Raw genomic sequence first — 9,480 nt, forward strand, 5'->3', positions numbered from 1 at the left:
AACTCGAAAAGAACTATGGTAAGGTAAAAGTCTAAGTACACCTATACTGACATGTAAGATATTATACTCATGCCTTAGGTCAAGAGACTACTTTGTACTAAAGTCTAAGTACACATATACTGACATGTAAGATATTGCACTCATGCCTTAGGTCAAGAGACTACTTTGTACTATATCACTTGAGAACTTCTATTTGACAGTTAAGTATAATTACCAACTAGATGTTCTCAGTGAGTCGTTCAGTCAACTCATTCACTAATGAGTCACCTGTATACTATATCTTGATATCTCACATCAATGATCCAAGAGATGGATCATCATCCTACCAAAGGAGAAATAGAGTATACACTAGTCTTCCCAAAGTGATGATGTCCTATTTCAATACTTCATCGACTAGGAACATTTTATAATATACATTAGCGACAAATCAGATCTCTTCATTACGATCATATCCGAAATGTCTGGTAGTCTAGTATCATTCTAAGGACTTTATCTGTATTAAAATACCAGATAAATCTGACTAGTCATCAACAATAAGAAGGAAGTTTCTGTTACCAGCAAGTGTAGATGGGGTGATATAATATACAATTATTACCTGCAGGTGTAGGCTGTCTAAAAATCACAATAGATAGCTTATCCTCCATCAAACACCGATGATGGAAGTTACAATCTGACGACTTCCAGAAGGCTACAATTTGAAGACTTTCACATAGATCGCTGAAGGTTACAATCTGACGACCTTCACGACAACCGATGAGAGCTCTAGTTCAACAGCATTCACAATCAACATCGGGAGTTACAATCTGAAAGTTACAATCTAACGACTTTCATATTCTTAAGGAGCCAAGACGAAGATTACAAGACAATGATCTTTGCAACGCTATGACAAAAGAGATTACTTTGTGATAATCTCTTCAAGACAAGACGCGGAGGTCCTCCCCGTGTGCCAACATCAAAACGCCGGGGTCGAACCCGCGTTACAACATCAAAACGCGAGGGTCGAACCCACGTGCCAACATCAAAACGTTGGAGTCGGACCCGCGTTACAACAAGCAAAACGCGAGGGTCGAACCCACGTTACAACATCAAAACGCCAAGGTCAAACCCACATTACAACATCAAAACGCTGGAGTCGAACCCGCGTTACAACAAGCGAAACGTGAGCGACCCTCGCGTTCTGGATGTTCAGTCAACACCCAACCTCTCGTCACTAAGATGCGAGGTTAGGGTCCTGAACGCCAACGTGGGCGTTTGACTCATTCAAATATGAGTCGAACCGTTTCAGAACCGTTTTTCCCCACGATCTGAGGAAATCACGCCCACTTAGGAGCGGATTTAGAGGGCAGTTACACCCCCTTAATCCCCTATAAAAGCGAGTAAACTCAACTGAGTTAAGGGTTCAATTTTTATTGGCTTGAATCGACCATTGAAGGCTGGCTTTTTGGAGCTGAGAATTGGCAGCAACAGGGGAGATCATTGGGCGAACTTCGGAGGAGATCGGCATCATCCTTCAAGGAAGATCATCTTCAACGTTCGGCAATAGGAGCTTCCTCATCCTTGGCTATTAACCGATTTTTGGTTTAAATCAACTCTTTTTCAAGAGTTAAAACTCGTTCAGAGTTATCAACTCGTTCAGAGTTCTAAAACTTGCCACGCAAGTTCTCCACAACGTTAAATCGTGAGGAGAAGACATCGTTCCAGTGAATCAAGACGTGCGGATCGTCAACGGAGAGCAAATTCAACGCGAGCAATCGAAGGAGGCACTCCATCGCCACCGAGAAGAACCCAGTTTTAAACAAAGGAGAGAATCAAATTCGTTCTCTTCTCTTTTGTAATCAAATTGTAATCAGAAACAAAGGAAAACAAATCAATTTTCTTTGTTCTTTTCTTTGCAATTTTCCCTACTTACACCCCCTCAATCTTAAAATGAGCATTGAGTGCAGGGAGGGGTCATCCTGGGCCCATCAGCCCTCGGTCGCAGCAACATATTTCTCAACAATGTGTTCCCTTGACGTGGCCTGACAGTGCTCGACACAATCACCAACATTGGCCTCCTATACTTCCTGATTAAATGAGTTAGATAAAAATGTAATCTTGATTTTTGAGTTAGATATAAATTATTTTTTAGACCACCTTTATTTTTCGCCCAGGGCAAAAAATAATCATGGCTACGCCACTACTTCTCTTCTTAATATGTAAATAGGACATCTTCTGCTTTATTTTCCCTTGAAAAATGAAAGTCCTTGTCACTGCAAAAAACTTCAAAATACGATGAAGGTTGAGGGTTATAGTTTTATATTCTAGCAGAAAATGGTCATTGAAATAGTTCGCTTATCTCGAACCCTTAGTTTTACACGGATCTGGATGTTATTGCTCTTGTCTAGGATAAGGTTGTACATGTCCGCGTCTGATTTGTTCTCCGTGTGTCCGACTGTTCTGAATCCCAACGGACATACTCAAAATGAAAGGGCCAAATTTCATCAAATTCAATTCATGATGCTCTAATCGATGATAAAATTTATTCAAATTCAATTTATATGTCAATTAGGGGCTGTTTGGTTGTTGTTGGTAAAGTTGTGTATTTATGACACAACTTGGAAAGTTGTTGTCCACCTCATCAATTTCACTTTTATACTTTTCTTTGTTTGTTTTTTATTCCATCGGAATCATAAAACACTTGTTTGGTTTGCAAAATGTAACTTTAAAAAGTGGTTATTGTGTGGTCCCTACTCAAATGATCCTATTACCATAGGTAAACTTACCTCTCTAAAAAGAGAAAAAAATAAAAAAAAACAAACAAACAACAAATTGTTATGATCAATATATTCTATTAAGAAGTTCTTTAATCTAATAAATTAACAAACTATTGATTTTTAAAAATAAACATGTTGTACAAAATTTCACAAACCATCACATAGCTAGTATGAAATTTTGTCAGATTTCACCTAAAATAGTGCAACCATAATGTTCATTGCAACCAGTATATATTCACTATTACTAGATAAAAATAAACATAATATGATGAATATATAATAGATATCATTGCACCGAAAAAGATAAATAAATATTTTCATCTTACAATAAACCTTAGTTAATTGCTAAACACAACTAGCAAGGATGTCACTAACACTTGGCATCAAAGTTTTGGTCCAAAAAGACATCACAAGATCAGTGCATACATGCCTCAAACTACATAGGTACTTATAGTTCTCACGACAAAATACTACAACATCACAACTAAAAATAAAGTTTAGTCATCCAACCCACAACAAAAGCAAGTAAAATAAATCAAAGCCTACATTAAAGTTCAAATTCACCCAAATATTCAACAAAAGGTATTTTCTTCTATCCAAAATAACTCATCCAACCCACAACATCACAACCAAAAATAAAGTTTAGTCATCCAACCCACAACAAAAGCAAGTAAAATAAATCAAAGCCTACATTAAAGTTCAAATTCACCCAAATAAAAAGCAAGTAAAATAAATCAAAGCCTACATTAAAGTTCAAATTCACCCAAATATTCAACAAAAGGTATTATCTTCTATCCAAATTAATTCATCCCTAGCTTGAATCCTCATCATTATCATCCCCAACATTTCTATTGTTGTCTAAGCGATACTTCAAGACATGGTCTTTCATCCAAGCCACTTAAGATTCCAATGGCTTCACTATGAATAGCCTAGCTTGCTTTTTCATTATCATATAGATGATCGAGCACATGATCCAATACATGTTGTGGGAATTCACGAAGAGAATATTTGCTCTCGGCTAATTTTGCACTATAGTATTGATTGCCCTCTTTAATTCTGCATGCGATTTCTTTATTTTCTCAAGAAAACTTGTCATCTCCTCAGAATCCTCATTTCATACAAGATGACGTTTGTTTGCACGTGATGATTTGTCAATCCTAACTTTAGTTTTTGCATTTTTCGTCTTGTTAGCTTTCGCCTCCGTGGATGATCCAACTTGAATAGGAGAGCTATCATTCTTAACAGGTAAGTCAAGATAAATTACCTCATTGGCTATTCCTTCAAAATTATCGTAAGCATTCTTTTTAAACTCTCCAGTTACGAAATCATCTCCAATAATTAGCTTTAAGTCATCGTAGTGCTTCAAAGGCTTGTTCACGTAGTCCTTGAGTCTTGGATTTTTCTACAAAACAATAAGACATATAAGAAATATTTACACTAATTCCATGTCCAGTCAAAACAAAGCTAGTTGGTATATATAATTCACTATGCAATAGATGGAAAGAGAAATATTATAAATATTGTCTAGTCCGAACATATATAAACACTCAAGCTGCAGCAGCTAAAGATACACACACAGTGTGTGTATCTGCTGTAGCTGCAGATACACATGTTATGTATCTGCTGCTGCAGCAGATACACAACATGTGTATCTGCAGCTATAGCAAATACACACCGTGTGTGTATCTGCAGCTACTACAATACACACAACATGTCTCCTAGGCCTAGAAGACAGCAGCGCTTACAATCACTACAGATGTATGTTCATGTACTTTCCTCTATGCTAATCACTGATTTATTGTCTCATGTATAAAATCCAAAGGAAATATAAATAAGTCATATCAGTGAAATCTAAATTGAGTGACACTGTCATATTAGATACAAATTCCTTTAAAATTTGTCTCCATGTCTCCTAGGCCTAGAAGACAGCAGCGCTTACAACATGTGTATCTATAGCAGCAGATACACACAATGTATGTATCTGCAGAAGCTGCAGATACACATGTTGTGTGTATCTGCTGCAGCAGATACACACAACATGTGTATCTGCTGTGTATCTGTAGAAGATACACACAAATATTGTGTGTATCTGCTGCAGATACACAACATGTGTATAAAATGCAGATACACAGCGTGTGTATCTGCTGTGTATCTGTAGCAGATAAACACAAATATTATGTGTATCTGCTATAGATACACACAGTATTTGTGTGTATAAAATGCAGATACACACAGAACATGCACATTGTATTTTTTATCATTATTATATATTTTAAATTTAAATCTAAAAGCAGAAAATTAAGAAATTATTACCCTTGCCCATGTGCTATAAACATTTGGATTAAGTTTTATTGTTTTTGTTTCTTCATCCTAACCGGCACCACTGATTTCATGACATTTTTGCATGTCTAGATAACGATTCGGAAGAGTTCTATAGTGGTTTCCCACATTGTGCTTGGTAAATAACTGATGGAATTTTTCAGTACATGCTTTAGCCGTATTATTAAATGCCCTAGACCGCATACTCTTGTCACACTTTCCACCATTTCTAGCTTCATTAGCCAAGAAAGGAATGAGGAAATCATCAAGCTCATCATCCCACATGATGTTTCCAGCTTTCTTCAATTTCACAGTTTCATTAAGCTTTTTTGAAGGTGATGAAACTTCCTCATCTTTTTCACGAGCCACCCTCTTGGACTCGCCACTAGCTTCCGATGAGGGGATTTCAAATGAAAATGATCTTGGCGTTCCACTCATGGGTAAACTTTGTGATCTCATTTGTGGCATTGGTGTACCATTAAAAAATTGCATCCATGGTCCAGAAGCATAAGGAGGAGGCATCATACCTGACATAGGATTTTGGAAAAAACCAAATGAGAATGGAATTTGGGGCATTCTTCCTGTAGGGCTATTTATCAAGAAGTGTGGCATTTGAATTTCTACTCTCTTGACTCTCTTGACTATCTCTATTTTGAGAATAAAATTTCGGATAGAATGAGCCGTTTTGATTCTCCATCCCTGCTTGCAAAAACATTGTCAAATGAAAAAACAATTATCATCAAGTATCACAATAGCAAATAAATATATATATATATTAAGGAAGCCATTTTGAAATTCAAGCTCTAGGCAGCCTCACGATCATTAATTTAACTTGGAAAAATCATCAAACTTTCTACAAACACTAGTAGAAAGTTGAACAAACTAGACGGAATTTTTTTCCGTCTAGTTTGAGGTAAACTAGACGGAAACAATTCCGTCTAGTTTGATCCGTCTAGTTTGAATCAATCTAGACGGAAATTTCCATCTAGATTGACAAACTAGATGGTTTTTAATTTTTTTTAAATAAACACTCAACCTAGACGGAATTTCCGTCTAGGTTGATGCAACCTAGACGGAAATTACCGTCAAGGTTGCCCAAAAAATTAACCGCCTATTTTTTCATTTCTCCGCCTATTTTTCATTTACCCTGTCTTTTTTCTCCGTTCTCCATCTAAAAACCTCCAAACGGCCAAACTCTCTCTCTCTCCGAACCCCCAAATCTCTCCCTATCGTCTCCACGTCGGCCGCTCAACAAAACAGGGGAAGAAAATAAATAAATAAATAAATCGCCGCTTCAGACTTTAGCGGAGTGTGAGTTCTCGATGGCGATCTGCGCTCCTTCCGCGGATTCGTCGTCGGCGGGAAGCAAAAGTGGCTGGATTGTGCACGGGCGGAGTCCACATGGCCTGGGCCTCCGCTGGTTCAGTAGAAAGTCCCGGTCCAAAGTTATCAGGATTATTCCGGTCTGGTTCGCCTCCTCCCAGTTCGAGGGCAAACCCCTCGTCCTAATCCTCGGAAAACTCATGATCCAGGTACTTATTATTACCATTTTTATGAAATTGCTTCTTCTTTTCCTCTTAATTTTGAGCTCACAGAATAAAATCACATTCGTTGTTGTGTGGGAACTTTTTTTTTAATAGAGAGCAAAGCTGGCCTCTACTTTGGACCACGTTGGTAAGTTCTCAATGCCCTTTTTTGTTGTTTTAATTAATTTTGACTAATGATTCAATGACTTTTTAGCTTTGATCTCAGTTAAAATAGTGTTGTTATCTTAACTCTTAACTTTTGGTAGGATTTTGATGGAAATGACGGAGTTTTTTGTTGTATTTTATTGTCTCAGTTTTTGCTCCGTTGGTTCCGATGATTGGGTATAGAGAGGTTTTGGCGTTGTCGGGATACGTTTTGAGTAACGTGGCATTTGTGCTTGCTGCAGTTTTTCTTTACAGGTCAGTTCGGAGTTAAATGCTGCTTTTTAATGTTATGAAAGAATTTTAAGGATTCCTGTATTCAAAGATTTAGAGTTTGTTCGTGAAAGATTGAGATATACTATTTTAAGCATAGGCATTTGCTCTTCTTCCTGCGGTCGATTTTGGTTTGTTTGGTCATGTTCTTGGGAGAACAAGTTCAAGTTTTTCCTTGTTAAGTCAAATGTGGTGAGTGAAAAAGGAGCAAATTAGTTAGCACGCTGGGGTTTGATGGGTTGTGAGAATCCCCTACTTTTGCTCTTGTGTCCCGTTGTTTCGGTGGCTTCCATCTCAAGTCAGAGTTTGATGCTTATTTAGACTAGAGGAGGTCAAGCGGCAAAGTTTTCTGTATGGAATCAAATTCATTTTTTAGGCACAAAATAGCCATATGAAACTGCATCCATCCTTAACACATGCTCATACTAGATACCTGTTTAGGCTATAAATCGTGTACTTCCAGGGACATGTAGCCGTGTCCAAGCTAAAACTGATTTTTTGCTTTAAGACACAAAAGTCCATTATTTCTGTAATTAGGTTCATGAGATCAAAATTTGTCTATTACTTAAAAAATGTCTAAATTTGTTTAGGTTGTAATCTATTTACCTAATTAATTAATAAGTAATAGTTAAAGAAAGAAGTATCCAAATTGTTTTATGTCCCTTCACGGAGTTCCTATGTTGTCCAAACTCATTCAAAATGCTTAGCCTTGAAGACAAATTAGTGTTACTTGAATTTGTTGACAATTCTGAGTAATCCATTCATTTTGTTCTAACAATTTTATTGTTGACCATCACTTGGTATTTTCATCGTGTTACATATACATACATATATCTTGTTATTACCCATGTGTACATATATCTTGTTACATGTACATGAGACCATAACGCGAACATCTGTATAAAATTTATTTATTAAGAAGCTGAATATATTTATGTTGTAGAAGAATGCGGTAGATTGTGATTGATGGTTTTTAAAATTTTCAAGGCCTCACTATGATTTACCTCACTAAGATTTAGTCTCTTCTTGACATTAAAATTTGTATTTTGTTCCCACCTGATGCACCTTCAAGATATGCTTGCCATATATAACATGATCACTATACAGATGCATGTGATGTATGTGCTTTATTTGTTGGAAAGTAATAAAATTTCATAGTTAACATTATGTTTTCAGTTCTCTGGGTGATGCCTCTGTTTGCGATAGAACTGTATATAATCCTGTCCCTCTGATTTAGCTCTTTTGAATTCTTTAGATAGTCAGGCCTCTGCATGCTAAGCATTGCTCTACTTGTGACCGCTGTGTCGAGCAGTTTGATCATCATTGCTCTGCAGTTCTGGACGTAAATACTACTTGCATTCTTCTTGTAATCATGTCCGTTCTGTTGTATCTGATTAATACTCATCTGTAACTGCAGCGGAATAAATGGGATTTCTTCATGTTCCTTGTTTTAGAGGTGTCTGCCATGGTGATAACAGCTGCCATAACCATGATAAGTATGTGTATTCAAGAATGGCCTTCTTTGTGACTTTTTTCCTTGTTAAAAATAATGGTTTTTTTAAAAAACCTGTAATTAACGGGGAATAAAACTTTTTAGGAATCAAGACAAATCCAACTGCTCCACAATTTTTTGGTGCCTGGATGAACCATGCTGCTACTCATCACCCGGGAATAAGACTTCTTTGTTTCTACTTCTCTTCACATCTGTAAATTTATCTTTCTCATGGCTTTCGCGAACTCTTTCATTGTATAAATTCTTGACATGTGAAATTTAGTTATTGTCTATGTAAATAATTTATGTTTCGCTCTAGTATTTTGGTGAATGTAATATTTGAATATAATTGTATTTGATATTGAAATATAATGAGATTGTGTTGGAGATAAATATATTTGGTGTTGGATATTATATAGTGTGCAACATAGATTCCGCCAAAAAAAACTACTGTAGCAAAACCAACCTAGACGGAAATTCCGTCTAGGTTGCTACTGTAGCAACTGTGGCAACCTAGACGGAATTTCCGTCTATATTACCAACCTAGATGGAATTCCGTCTAGATTGCAACCTAGACGGTTTTTTATATTCCGTCTAGGTTGTTTTCTGTCTAGTTTGATCAATCTAGACGGAATTCCGTCTAGTTTGACCAAAACTAGACGGAATCAGAATAGATTGAGCAACCTAGACGGAAATCAGAATAGATTGAGCAACCTAGACGGATTTCCGTCTAGGTGGATCAACCTAAACGGAAAATGGAGCAACCTAGACGGGAAAATTCCGTCTAGGTTGCTCATTTTTCTACTAGTGAAATACAGATAATGAAAGAAGAGCACTTATACAAGAGATCTTACTCTATAGAAACAAAAACAAACAAATTGAATCTCCCCTACCCTACAAAACATTGTCAAAAGAAAAAACAATTATCATCAAGTATCACAAATAGCAAAAATAT

The 9,480-nt window shown here is 36.7% G+C and overlaps 1 long non-coding RNA gene across 3 annotated transcripts; it reads left to right on the top strand.

The window, feature by feature from the left end:
• Window positions 1-6,467: 6,467 nt before the first annotated feature.
• LOC109827410 lies at window positions 6,468-8,843 on the top strand. Of its 3 annotated transcripts, XR_002243423.1 has the most exons (6): window positions 6,468-6,604; window positions 6,713-6,746; window positions 6,913-7,018; window positions 8,289-8,375; window positions 8,451-8,529; window positions 8,631-8,843. It is a non-coding gene; the product is annotated as an uncharacterized LOC109827410 (long non-coding RNA). The 3 variants fall into 3 exon arrangements; XR_002243422.1 differs by having other exon boundaries at window positions 8,289-8,529; XR_002243424.1 differs by lacking the exon at window positions 8,289-8,375.
• The last annotated feature ends 637 nt before the right edge of the window (window positions 8,844-9,480 follow it).

The sequence above is a fragment of the Asparagus officinalis genome, unplaced genomic scaffold (assembly GCF_001876935.1).
Source record: "Asparagus officinalis unplaced genomic scaffold, Aspof.V1 AsparagusV1_Un176, whole genome shotgun sequence".
NCBI lineage: Eukaryota > Viridiplantae > Streptophyta > Magnoliopsida > Asparagales > Asparagaceae > Asparagus > Asparagus officinalis.